The following is a 14,393-nucleotide window of genomic DNA, read 5'->3' as shown; positions in this document are numbered from 1 at the left end:
GCGGCGACGACGACGTTATCGGCCGAAGATAGCGGCGACATAGGCGGATACGATCCGCTTCCCTTCATTACCGATCGAACGAGTCGAAAGGCCCCGACTCGACGAGTAGGTTTTGTAGAGTGCAACCCTAATTTTTAGGGGTTTGCACCCAATTTAAAGGATTTATGGCTCATTTGTAGCCTCCCCCATCGTCCCTGCAATCCAAAAAGAAACCCTAGCCGCATAGTTGAGCTTCCTTGAGTGTGTGTGAGCCTTAGAGAGTGAAACATGTACCCTTGTGAAGGATTTTAGAGCTAGAAGAGGAAGGAGCAAGGAGAGAAATAGTAGATCTGACATCTACTCTGTATTGGCCATCATTTTGAGGTATAAAGTCGTTACCTTGATCTCTAGTTGCTTAGATCCCTTTTCTTGGAAAGTAAATGGCCATTTTTGGTGCAAAATGGTGTGAACTCGGATATGGACTTATCACAAGGCTATAGTTCCAGATCTGGACCTCTCTAGGTTCCCAATGACATAAAGTTGCTCACTTTATGTAGCTTAGCCTCTCTCCATGCACAAAAACCTTTTAGGAAGCTTAGTCTTGATGTTATAGCCTTAGGAGGCCTTGCAAGCACGTAAAGTTTGCAACTTTACGTGGTATCTGCACTGGGAGAGGTTGGATCTGAAGTTTGGGACCCTGGACCCCTTTGGCAAAGGATTGAACACAAAAGACTGAAGGAACTCGTCGAGTCCATGAGTCCACTTGACAAGCCAAGTAGGGTTTACCTGTTTTTGAGATTCGGGGGTGATTTCGGTGAAGAATTAGAGTTTTTGGTCTGCATGGGTTTTCGGTCTTCTGGACATTGAGGAACTCAATTAGTTACATGTTGGGTTTTGAGCATTCTAACACTCCTAAGTGTACATGCAACCCTAAATACCTTGGATCTATGTTTTCTCTATTATACATGAAAATATGAATATTCCAAAGTATTACCCTAACTAGCATACAATCTTTTCATACTTGGGTAATAAAATGGATCGAATACATACCTTGTTGATGTAGCTTGACTCCATGAAGCTCGAGAGCCTAGTTCCCCAAGTGTGACACCTCAAATGGTTCACACAACATCACCAACACATGTAATAACAATGAGAAGAAGACACCTGAACTCTAGAAATCGGCTTGCCCTCTTGTGTATATACTAGCGCAAATTTCACCAACTAATGGGGTCTTTATATAGTGTGGCTATTAGGGTTACACCATGTAACTCATGGCTTTACCCATTCCTTATGCTCCATGGGGTTTAACCTCCATGGAGTATCCATGTGTCACCACATGGGTTAAACCCAATATAAGGAATCTTGGATCATAAGCCTACATATATAAGAATGAATGATTTACATAATCAATCCCCATATATTTGAGTATTCTCTTTTTGATCACTAAATTTAAGTCCAAATTTATTCTTGATTAATACTAATTAAATAACATGATTTCATATTAATATATTAGAACTTATAATATATTAATATGTCACAAATGTCCTCTTCTCACAAACGGTATATCCAAATATTCTAATGCCACGCAACCCAAATGGACCATGCCGAGTCGGGTCAAGTACATACCAAATATAGTTATGGACTTAGACACTAATCCAACAGACTCCCACTTGGATAAGTCTAAAACTATTATTGCGTATGACTTCAAGAACCAACTGGCAATCGTAGCTGTCAAAAGCCGTTGTCGAACTCTGATCTTGTAGATGAACTCTGACCTTTGTCAATGACTTGTCCATTAGATAAGGGATTATATATTCCTCCATTCTAGATATCATATGGACTGAGACATGGATTAAAATCATTTTCTCTGTCTATTTGTTGTTTCCCGATTTCCGATTCATGATGACTGACCGATTGAACAGATCCAGTCCTGGCTTGGCCAAGCACTCACATGTATCATCATTAAATCATCGAGGGGCCCATAGATATCGCTTTTATCCCGAAGGTAAAAGGAATGGATAAACTTCGACTCATATGGCTTGTTCTACTACTTGTTGAATCATACACAAATGCACGTTTTATAACATCGAGTTACCAATGTGGTTTCGTGAAATCAATGTATAACCAACTCATAGTAACAACTCATATCTCTAGGTTTGAAGAATATACGATATTATCGTCTCATGATCACTCGTGATAAAATCCATGAAGTGATTCCAATGAGCGTGGGTTGAATCCAATACTCAGAACTTATGAGCACTCATGAGTGTTGTAGCACCACTTTGTCCAACATCTTAGACCTCTACAAGCCAACCCATGACAGTCTTGATTCATATTTACTTCCAACATATGACCGACTATGGATGGTTTGAATAACTTAGTCATTTAGTAAGAACGACCTAGTTATTCCGGAAGTCAAAACATGCAAAGTGAAACATAAGAATAATCGAATCCAATATGGTCTCAGAACTTGTGAATATAAATAACACATCTTTTATTTATCACCATATTGATTACCCATCATTCATTGCATACTGTTTCAAACTATCAACTTTATACTTGAGTTAAAACAATAGTTGTCCCATGCTCCAAGCATGTACACTATGTTTTTCTAAACAATAGCTTTGCCATACACCAAGTAAGCACTCTATGTTTGTCTATGATCTTTATTTTGTGAAGTAGATCGATTGAACATAACTTCAATGATTCTCTTTTCACACTCCCAAAGCCTTATTGAAAATGTAAGAATTCCAAATTCCTATCATTTACCGAAATCTATTAGATTTTAAACTTATATGCATGATCCTCTTGTAATGATTATGCACAAAGTCACAAAGACTTGTCAACAGACATTACAGAGTATTCCAATGGAGATCAACTCCATGTAAAAATCCTTCTTGCATTAAAGTTTTTCTAATCTTACACAAATTGAATAACTTCCACCTATGGAAACATTTCCATATTCCCATTTTGACTATCATTTCTGAACAAGAGGTGCCTCTTTTCAGAGTATGTCAAAATGGTCCTTCCAAATTTAACACTATACTTCCAACTGTCCCTGAGCAACCAATCTTTGGTAAACCGTAGATTGTCCTCGACAATTGCTTAATCATTTTAGTCATATCCAATTCTAGATTTTCCCCCCTTAATGCCCAGAGCATTTGGAAAATTTAGAAATGATGAATATTATAGCACATGCAATCGATACTATATCCGAAGCATATGGGACACGATTCATGATGTCTCACATAAAGACATGATACTAGACCAGTCTTTTTGCTACAATATTTCTATGTCTATTTGCCAAGTTCTCATAATTCAGATTATGAAAAGGGATGCCGTAATCATAATCGAATTTTAGAACGCAAATAATGGACCCATATATTAAGTTTCCTTATGTTGAGCCACTCCAACATAAAATTCATATATATATATATATATATATATATATATATATATATATATATATATATATCCTTGACTAAAAACAATTAGAACCTCAATCTAAGCTTTTAGAATTGAAATGAAGTATAATTCCCTCTCCCTTAATTATAGCAAAATAACTTTTCAACCCCTGCAACTTCACGAATTGAAACTTTTGTTTTCTATAATTAACATTGCTAACTTGCGACACTTATCATAATTATCATGTTCCCACTAACATGAAAATTATTAGCATAACACTTATGCTTCCACTAGCTTTGACATGTACTTCGAAATCAGCTAAACTTCTAGAAATCAATACTTTATTGACTTTCTTACCAAAGTTCATATTTCTGATACGAGATTGCTTTGATAATACTTTATCAAAATCATACACCTTATCTTAGATAGCTCACAGATGTGTCTAAACAATTTTAGAACTATGAAAAAGGGATGTCGTAATCATAGTCTCAATTGTTTATACCTTTACCATTCCTCACAAGTCCATGTTAGTGTGCCGGTTAACCACACATGCTCCACTAACGACTTTGAGAATGAAAAGATCACAATTTCTATCTTACTTAAAATCTACTTGGTGGAAGCGTTTCCTCACCATCATTTTCATGAATCGGAGAGAAACCTTATGACCCTTAGATTTTATGGTGTATGTGTTCTTATCCACATGAATTTGTCAAGACCGCAATCACAAGACTAGGTTAGTGACAAATCCAAACTCATATGGATTGAACTTGTGCAATATTAAATTCTCGCACCTGGCAGTATAGGGCCTGCCATTGCTTCCAAGTAGTTATGCAACCAATTGAGAACATGTAGAACTCAAATGTATAGCCAACTTTACTGGAATGGGCACAAAAATGTCAATATGTCAACATGATAGATTATAAACCTCGCGTTGTGTGCAAGTGATAAACTACATGTTTTTATTCTTGATTAGATCTTGAAAATCTTTTCAGGATCTTTAAGACTCCCACTGTCCTCTTGACATATAAGACTATCTTGCCAAATATTCAAGAGATAGTGCAGATTCTTTATCAAGACAGACACTTCACACACTTGGCCTAAGTTGGTCTTTGTTTAATCCAAAACATCACAACTTACCAATTTCAAATGTACAAGAGTAGGACACTTTTACTCTTATATTTGACAAGTGTTTTAAACCTTTCTTTAAGATATGTCACTCAAGTTACAATCTTGGAGTATAACTCTAAGAATTGTTTTTCGGAACGAGGTATGAATCATCTTCCTGATTTGACCACTTCAACAATTCATAGCTCCTCTTCTTAGTTATCAGAATGCACTTAGAGGACGAATTGTGATAAGGTCTCTTAATCATTAAGATGATCATATAACATGATACTAAAGTACTCTCCCATCTTTTCAATTTTGAGAAACTTTTATCTTTCTGCCTAATTTGATTCTTCTCATTCGTTCTGCCATACATCGAAATTTTTTCCAATATATCAGAATTACACTTAAACTTGTAAGTGTAACCATATTTACTAAACTTTAGTAAATCATGACGAATAGTCTTATAGATCTTTTGTGGTGGACTTGATCAGTGCACAAGAATGTGTACTCTATCCCTTAGCCCTTCACTTGACTCAAATATACATGTGAACAAGGAATTAGTCTTAATTTTCCAAAGTTGAAAGTTATCATTCATCATACTGTCTAACTTGTATGATTCCAAGTTTCTATCCAACTGAAAACTTGGGTGATGAGAAGCTTTCCTTATTTGGTAAATCTAGACACTACCACAAACGAAAGAATCAAATTTACATTTCCATTATTGCTAGAAACATACAAACATCAAGTTTTCATAAATGTCATTGCAAGGAGATACCAAATAATGTAAAACAAACTTTTATTTATTTATAAAACGCGGAAAAACTTTTCCTTGCTATGCAGCTTTAAATGAAAACTATGTTATTACATGTTTCCTAGCAATCTATCATAACTCTTAAGAGTAGCTCAAGAATCCGATCTTCAATCAAGCGATAGAAATCCATCTTCGTGATCAGATTCAGCATACTCTTTCTTTAACTTTCTGTCACTTCTCCTTTGATTCTTATAACATCAACATGTGACCTAATAACATCATGTAATAAGAATCTCAAAATAGAAACTTAATCGAGTTAGATAGTGGACTTTACCTGAAGTAGAGTCAAACTTATTGACTTTACCAGCCTTATGAACTTTCAGGTAAGTTTGACAGCTTCGCAACCAATGCCCCTTCCTCTGGCAAGAGAAAAATATGGACTCTTTGGAAATGGTACATGGGACTATCGCAGACTTGCCTTTCTCTTTACCATTTGGTCAACTGAGTTGACTATGGTCAATCCCTTTCCTTGGGAAGAGAAGGCTTTTACTGGGTATCCAATGCAACCATTGTCAATGCCCATTGAATGTTTGGAAAGTTGATTTACTAATCAAATTTGCTTTACCAAAGCTCTAAATCATTGCTGATTCAGCAGTACCAAGCAAATAGATAAGATCATTAAGGGTCATGTCATAGTCTATTTCATAGTAGTCCCAAAGGTAACTCACTATGTGACTTAGAAAGTGATTGAACATCCAAATTTCTTAAGACTTTGACACGCAACTCTCCCGGCTTGTCAATATGAGACTTCATCTCCAAGACGTGAGCACACATAGACCTTGCTTGCCGTTAGGGCTTGAGTGACCTTGAACTTGTGGGTAAGGGAGAATAATTGGAGGAGGTGAAGTTTCAAGAGACTTTTTCAAGAGGCTTGGGAAGATCATAGATGTCTGAACTAGACATCTTTTGGGAGATATTCAAGATATTTGATCTAAAGTCCTTAATATTACACCCAATATGAAATATTAAGGCAAAGACCCAACACAATATTTTATAACTTGGAAGAGGGATGCCATAATCCAAGCTATAGAATTTTTGAAGGTAGGTGAATGACGAGTCACCAATTTCCACCATGAAAACGAAATAAATTATTAGGTTTTTTGTAACACCCAGAGATTCAGGTGCATTTCTTTCACCCTTATTCTTTGTCAATGGGTCATGATTAGTCCTTGAGTGGAGGGAAACTAGCAAGTGAGTACGTTGGGCGTACCAGAGGGGTACGCTGCGCGTACTCATGCGCTTAGTTTGGACGCGGAGTCGCCAAGGTACGCTGAGCGTACCCAGAGTTACGTCGGGCGTACCCGGCCCAGGTGCAAAAACCCTAATCCGTCTTGTGCACTATTTAAAGGGTGCTAAGGCTCATTTCTCAGCCTCCATATCAGTGAGTGAAAACCTAAGAGAGAGCCTCCCATCGTCCTTAGTGTGTGTGAGTGCTGTTGGAGCTAATTGTGCTTTGGTGACTTAGTGAAGAAGAAGGAAAGGAGCTCTTGGAAGCTAAAGCTTGAGGTGCCATTTTGGATCTGAGATCTACAGAGAAAGGGGCTACACTTAGAGGTATAAAGTTCAAAACTTTCCTCTTCTTTTGGTTGTTGTTGCATGTGCCATTTCTAGGGTTAAAAACCCCAAAGGTGGAGACTTTATGAGTGTAAGGTGCTCCATGGTCCGAGATCTGTCCCTTTTCAGTGGTATTAGTGATTTAGAACCATAAAGTTTCCATCTTGGTTGTTAGTTTGAGGTCATGCTTGAGTAATAAGCCTTCTAGAGTTAGAGGATGGAATATTATGGGAGTTGGTGGCTTGTTCAGCCATGCAAAGGCTTAAAGTCATCAACTTTATGGATTAAGAGGCTTAGATGTGGTCAGATCTAGAAATTGGACGTGGGTCTTAACTGTTTAAGACCTCAAGAGCTAAGGGGTTGAAGCTGGGGAGTACGCCGGGCGTAATCCCAGTACACGCCGCGTACTGGGTGGCATTCCCCGATTTTGAGATGCAGCCGGGTACGCTCAGCATACACATCTGGTACGCGCAGCGTAACCTGGAAAGTTGACTTTTGGTTGACTTTTAGGGTATGGTCTATTGTGGGGCCTTTTGAGTTATGAGAGGGGTAAAATGGTCTTTTACCCTTCTGAGAGTATCATAAGAGGACATAGTCTAGCCTTTGAGAGTTATATTAAATAAGGTATTTATTTCATATGATTAGGCGGAGGCTAGGCCAGCGTTTACCGAGTCAGAGATTTACCGAGATACCAGATGTAACGTCCCAAAAATACCGACTAAAAATTTCATTTTTAAATTAGGCTAATACGTAAAAACATCATTACAAAACATTCATAACAATACTCCATGTTTGAAAACCGGTAATAACATAGTAATATTTCAGAGTACATCCCAGAAAATCCATAGTGCGGAAAACAAGAATGTGTGTGATATGCCGCTACCGTGCCGGCTCCTTTCCCTTAGCTGAAGAGGTACCTGAAACCCAAACTGAAAACTGTAAGCACGAAGCTTAGTGAGTTCCCCCACTGTACCACATACCATATAATCACATAACATACATAAATTGTCAGGCATATCTGGGTGCCCGACCTATCCCTTCGGTCCTCTCGACCGGACACTGCCTAGCATATCTAGGTGTTGGCCTCCGCTTCGGTCCTCTCGACCAGATACTGCCTAGCATATCTGGGTGTTGGCCTCCCCTTCGGTCCTCTCGACCGGATACTGCCTAGCATATCTGGGTGTTGGCCTCCCCTTCGGTCCTCTCGACCGCATACTGGGGAACTATTTCTCCCCTCTACTACTACCACATAACATGTATCACAATATCAGAATCTATCTAACATGGCTGGGTATGACTACCCCTTCGGCCCTACCGACCGGATATCTTGGGGACTATCTCCCCCTACTGTTACTAGCACATAAACACAACACAGGTAGTAGTAATCCCTTAGATGAACATCACAGAGACAATCATCTACATACAACTCCTACTGGTAGGCCGGCATTGTGGCCGTAGACCCACCGCTACTGGAAGGTAACTCACCTTGGCGTAGCTGCTGATCTGTGCGGGAATTGACTGTCTGTTGCTGCTCCGGAATTCCTCCGGCTATAATTCCCAAAAAACACTCAATCAATCACTGTTAACTGTCCTTTGGGTAAAATGACCATTTTACCCCTGACTAAGTCATAAGCCAAGGTCAGAGTCAATTTTCAGTTGACCTGACTCACCGAGTTGGCTCTCCAACTCGCCGAGTCTCTATCCAATCGATTGTCCTGTATCCCGTCTCAACTTGTCGAGTTAGGCGTTGACTCGAAGAGTTCTCCTTCTAAACTGATGTCCAAGTCCTTCATCCTACTCGCCGAGTTGTATAAACAACTCGCCGAGTTCATCTTCATCCGATGAACACTTTATGCTGCGACTCGCCGAGTTGTATGAACAACTCGTCGAGTCCGTTCTTGATCTAAGAAGATTGTCTTGAACTCGCCGAGTCATGGCATTGACTCGCCGAGTTCCTTCATGGATGAGTTCGGCTTCCAACTCACCGAGTCCACCCCGGACTCACTACACTACTCGCCATAACGAAAAGGGGGAAAACTCGGGGACTCACGTCTTGACTCGCCGAGTCCGATGAACGAATCGTCGAGTCGTTACCATGCAATTACTATATGGTCGATTCTGCTTGAATCCAGCTCATGCCATACATAGATCTGTGATCCTGGGGCTTGATTTACACGTAAAGTTTCCAACTTTACGTGTAAATAGGCAACCATGAGGGTTTTAGGGTCCAAAATGCACCAAAAGGGGTAGATCTAGGGCTTTCATGTAATATGGTTCCAAAAAGACAGTAGATCTGAGCTCCTGGAGCTCAACCATGCCTAGATCTAAAGGTTAATCAACTTATTACGAACCCTCAAACATACACAAGCTTGGAAATGGTTCAAGAAGGACTTTAATGGAGCTATAAGGGACAATAAGCATGAAAACAAAGGGGAAAACGAGTTATACCTTAAGGAACACACTGAGATAGCTCAAAGATGCTTGACCTCCTCCTCTTCTTCTTGATCTACTCTTCTTCCCACTCCAAAACTTCAAGAGGACACACCAAAATCTTCAAACTCACAAGGAAACAAGGCTTGGACGAGATATAGGGCTCTGAGGGTGAATGGGGGCAAGGTTGGGGCGGAATGAGGGTTTAAATAGGGTGCAAACCCCTGAAACTTAGGGTTTCATCAAACAGCGGTGACTCGCCGAGTCTAGAATACGGACTCGCCGATTCACCAACTTAAAACGTGCCCCGGGTCCCGTCTCTACTCGGCGAGTCGGGCCTACAACTCGCCGAGTACAAGGCTAAAAATGCAAACACTTATACAAATCTCCACATACCAGGAATCAGGTGCTTCAAATCTCCCCCCACTTATTTTAGACTTCGTCCTTGAAGTCTGCTGCTCGATCCCGAAACAGCTCAGGGTAATGCTCCATCATTTCTTCCACCGGCTCCCAAGTCCACTCTGAACCCTTTCGGTGCTGCCATTGCACCTTCACTAATTTCACCTTCTTGTTCCTCAGATCCTTCGACTTCCGATCGAGGGTTGCGACTGGACGCTCAATGTAATTCAGGTTGTCATCAACCTGGATATCCTCTAACGGCACCACTGCTGAATCATCCACCAAGCACTTCCGCAACTGGGAGACATAGAAAGTGCTGTGGATCTGGTTGAGTTCGGCTGGCAGATCCAGCCTATACGCCACCTTGCCCACCCGGGCTAGAACCCTGAACGGTCCGATGAATCTCGGGCCCAACTTGCCCCGCTTCCTGAATCGAATGACGCCTTTCCAAGGCGACACCTTCAGGAGAACCATATCCCCGACCTGGAACTCCAGGTTGGATCGACGCTTGTCAGTGTAACTTTTCTGCCGACTCTGCGCAGTCTGAAGCCTGCTCCGAACCTGCTGGATTTTCTCGGTCGTCTTGAGCACCACCTCGGTGCTCCCCATGACCCTCTGGCCAACTTCACCCCAGCATATCGGGGTCCTGCACCTCCGACCGTACAACATCTCGAATGGGGGACGGTCAATACTCGCGTGGTAGCTGTTGTTGTATGAGAACTCAGCCAAGGGAAGATAGGTATCCCAGCTACCACCGAAATCTAACATGCATGCCCACAACATATCCTCCAAAGTCTGGATGGTCCGCTCGCTCTAACCATCCGTCTGCGGGTGGAAGGCGGTGCTAAAATGCAAACGAGTGCCCATCTCATCATGAAATCTCTTCCAAAACCTGGAAGTAAAATGCACATCCCTGTCCAAGATAACCGATACCGGCACCCCGTGCCGCGCCACGATCTCCCTGATATAGATGTCGGCCAATTTCTTGGACGATATGCTCTCCTGAATCGGAATAAAATGGGCGCTCTTGGTCAATCGATCCACGACGACCCAGATCGAATCTACTCCACGCGCAGTCCTGGGAAGATTTGTGATAAAATCCATCGTGATATCCTCCCATTTCCACAACGGGATGTCCAACGGCTGCATCTTGCCATGCGGTCTCTGATGTTTGGTCTTGACCTTCCTGCAGGTCAAGCACCGCTCCACGTACCAAGCCACATCCCGCTTCATGCAGGGCCACCAATAATCTAGACGAAGATCCCTATACATCTTCGTCGCCCCTGTATGAATAGAGAATCGGGATTTGTGCGCCTCCCCCATCAAGATCTGGCGTACGCCTCCGTGATACGGCACCCACACCCTACGGTGTAGTGTCATTAACCCCCGACTATCATAATCGAAGGAGGTGACTTGACCCACTATTCGCTCACTCTTCCGATGCTCCTCCTTCAAAGCCTCCTGTTGAGCCTCCCGAATTTGCTCCAACAGGGGAGTCACCACAGTCATCCTCATGCAAATATCCCTGATCGGTGCCGCCTTGCAGCTAAGCGCATCGGCCACCACATTGGCCTTCCCCGGATGGTAAAGGATCTCGCAATCATAGTCCTTCACCACGTCCAACCACCGACACTGCCTCATGTTCAGATTCGGCTGATCCATGAGGTACCTCAAACTCTTGTGGTCCATGTAGATGGTACACCGGACTCCATAGAGGTAGTGTCGCCAAATCTTGAGGGCGAAAACAACTGCCCCCAACTCCAAATCATGTGTCGGGTAGTTCGCCTCATGAGGCTTGAGCTGCCTCGAAGCGTAAGCAATGACATGCCCCCTTTGCATCAGTACCGCGCCCAACCCTGAAATGGACGCGTCACAGTAAACCACAAAATCCTCTACGCCCTCTGGCAGGGCTAAGATTGGCGCCTCGCACAATCTCTGCCTCAGCGTCTCGAACGCTGCCTGCTGCTCAGGCCCCCATCAAAAGACCACGGCTTTCCTAGTCAACCGTGTCAGGGATACAACTATCTTGGAGAAATCCCGAATGAATCTCCGATAATAACCTACCAATCCTAGGAAACTCCGAATCTCGGATGGAGACTTCAGAACCTCCCACCTCATCACGGCTTCCACCTTGGCCGGGTCTACTGAAATCCCGTTCTGGTTGACGAGGTGTCCAAGGAACTGCACCTCGCGCAACCAAAACTCACATTCGGAGAACTTGGCGTACAAGCTCTCCCTCCTCAGGGTCTCCAAAACCTCTCTCAGATGCTCCTCGTGCTCCTCCTGTGTCTTGGAATAAACCAAGATATCGTCAATGAAAACTATCACAGACCGATCCAGCATCGGCCTGCACACGCAGTTCATGAGGTCCATGAACGCGGCAAGAGTATTGGTGAGCCCAAACGGCATCACCACGAACTCATAATGGCCATAACGCGTCCGAAACGCTGTCTTATGTATATCCACCTCTCTAACCCTCATCTGATGATAGCCTGAATGCAAATCGATCTTGGAGAACCAAGATGCTCCCTGCAACTGATCAAAGAGGTCATCAATCCTCAGGAGTGGGTAACGGTTCTTCACCGTTACCTTGTTCAGCTCCCAATAATCTATACACATCCGATGCGACCCGTCCTTCTTCTTTACAAATAGAATCGGGGCTCCCCAGGGTGAACTGCTTGGTCTAATGAATCCCTTGTCTAGCAGCTCCTGCAGCTGCGTAGACAACTCCTGCATCTCAGGAGGAGCCAACCGATACGGTTCCTTGGCTATCGGAGCCGCATCAGGAACGAGGTCAATTCTAAACTCCACCTGTCGCTCCGGAGGTATCCCAGGAAGCTCCTCTGGGAAGACATCTGCGAAATATCGCACCACCGGGACCTCGCTCACTGTCGCCTTACCCGCCTCTCGGGTATCCACCACGTACGCGACATATCCTGTGCATCCCTACTGAAGGTAGCGTCTAGCCCTCGCTGCTGAACATACTGCGGGTCCACACTACGACCTCTCGCCATGAATCACCAACTCTCCCCCACCTGGGGTCCTGACTCGCACTAGCTGCTGCGCGCAATCTATCACCGCCCCATTAGGGCTCAACCAATCCATGCCTATAATCACCTTGTTCCCACCCAACGGAATGGGAACCAAGTCTTCCAAGTAGCACTCCTCGAATAACCTCAGAACACAATCTCTGAACACTGATGACGCTCGCACCGATCGATCGTCGGCAATCTCCACCTCCAGGGGGCAATCCAACATGCCCGAAGACTCAGAAAACTTCTTGCTAAGCGCAAGAGAAACAAATGATCGAGTAGCACCCGAGTCGAACAACACCTGAACTGGGATACCATTCACATGGAACGATCCTAACACATATATACATATACCGAGAACATATCAATATCATAACATCATATAAATAAATGAGAGGGAAAGAATCATACCCGTCACCACATCGGGTGCTGCGCGTGCCTCCTCGGCGGTCAGCTGAAATGCCCGGCTCCTCACCACTGGAGCCTCTGCCTTGCCCTGCCGTCCATCTGTGATCCGCAGGGTCGCTGGAGCTGGCGCCTTCACCGGCACTGTAACTGCCAACTGGGGGCAATTGGCCTTCTTGTGGCCCCTCTGGTTGCAGTGGAAACACAGCAACTCAGACGTCGGAATAATTGCTGCCGGTGCAGTACAATCCCTGCTATAGTGCCCGGACTTGCCGCACTTATAACAACCTGATGATCCCAACCTGCACGCCCCTTCGTGCGCCTTGCCGCATTTCTTGCAGCGACCCCGTCCCTGTTGGCCCTTCGGCCCCAAATCTGATCCCTTGGGCTTCTTCCCTGAAGCCCCTCCTGACTGTCACTCCTCTGCCTTCCGTTTTCGGATGTGCTCCAAATCTATCTCCCTCTCCCTCGCCCTGGCAATCATAGAGTCCAAGGTGGGGCAAGCTGAAAAACTAACGTGCTCCCGAATATCAGCTCGGAGCATGTCATGATAGCGGGTCCTCCTCATGTCCTCATCACCCGCATATTGGGGCACCAATAACGCTCTTTCCCGGAACTTGGCGGTAATCTCCGCCACAGTCTCCGTTGTCTGCCTCATGTCCAAAAACTCCCTGGCCAGCTGCTGAAGCTCGACAGCCGGCGCAAACTCTGCCCTGAATCTTGTCACAAAAGCCAACCAGGTCATAGCCTCGATCGTTGGGGCTCCCAACGAGTCACCCACTGACTCCCACCAATCTCGAGCTCGGTCTCGCAAACACCATGTTGCATACCTCACCTTCGACCCCTCGGGGAAAAAGCTAGTCAACTGTGCAAAATCGATGTCTGCAATCCATCGTCTGGCGGCTATGGGGTATTTCACCCCGTGGAAATCCGGCGCACCACTTCCCCTGAAGTCCTTAAAGGACAATGTGCGAGATCCCGACTGGCCAGATGCCATGTCGCTCCTGAATGCCCGGAGGCGATCTTCCATCAACTCGATGATCCCTTCCTTGATCGACCCGAAGATAATGGGAGTCGACTCAAGGATACCCCTGGTGATCTCTGACACGATGAACTCGCGTAGTCCCTCATCTACTGGCTCGGAACCTCATCCCGAACCTGACCCCTCTCCTGAACCGCCATCTATCGGCCTCGATCGTAGTACCACCATCCTGCAATACATTAATAACCATCGTTAGTGATACTGATACTTCTTGAGGGATCATAACTAA

This window comes from Lactuca sativa, chromosome 5, assembly GCF_002870075.4.
Source record: "Lactuca sativa cultivar Salinas chromosome 5, Lsat_Salinas_v11, whole genome shotgun sequence".
Taxonomy (NCBI): Eukaryota; Viridiplantae; Streptophyta; class Magnoliopsida; order Asterales; family Asteraceae; genus Lactuca; species Lactuca sativa.
This window is presented reverse-complemented; position numbering follows the sequence as displayed.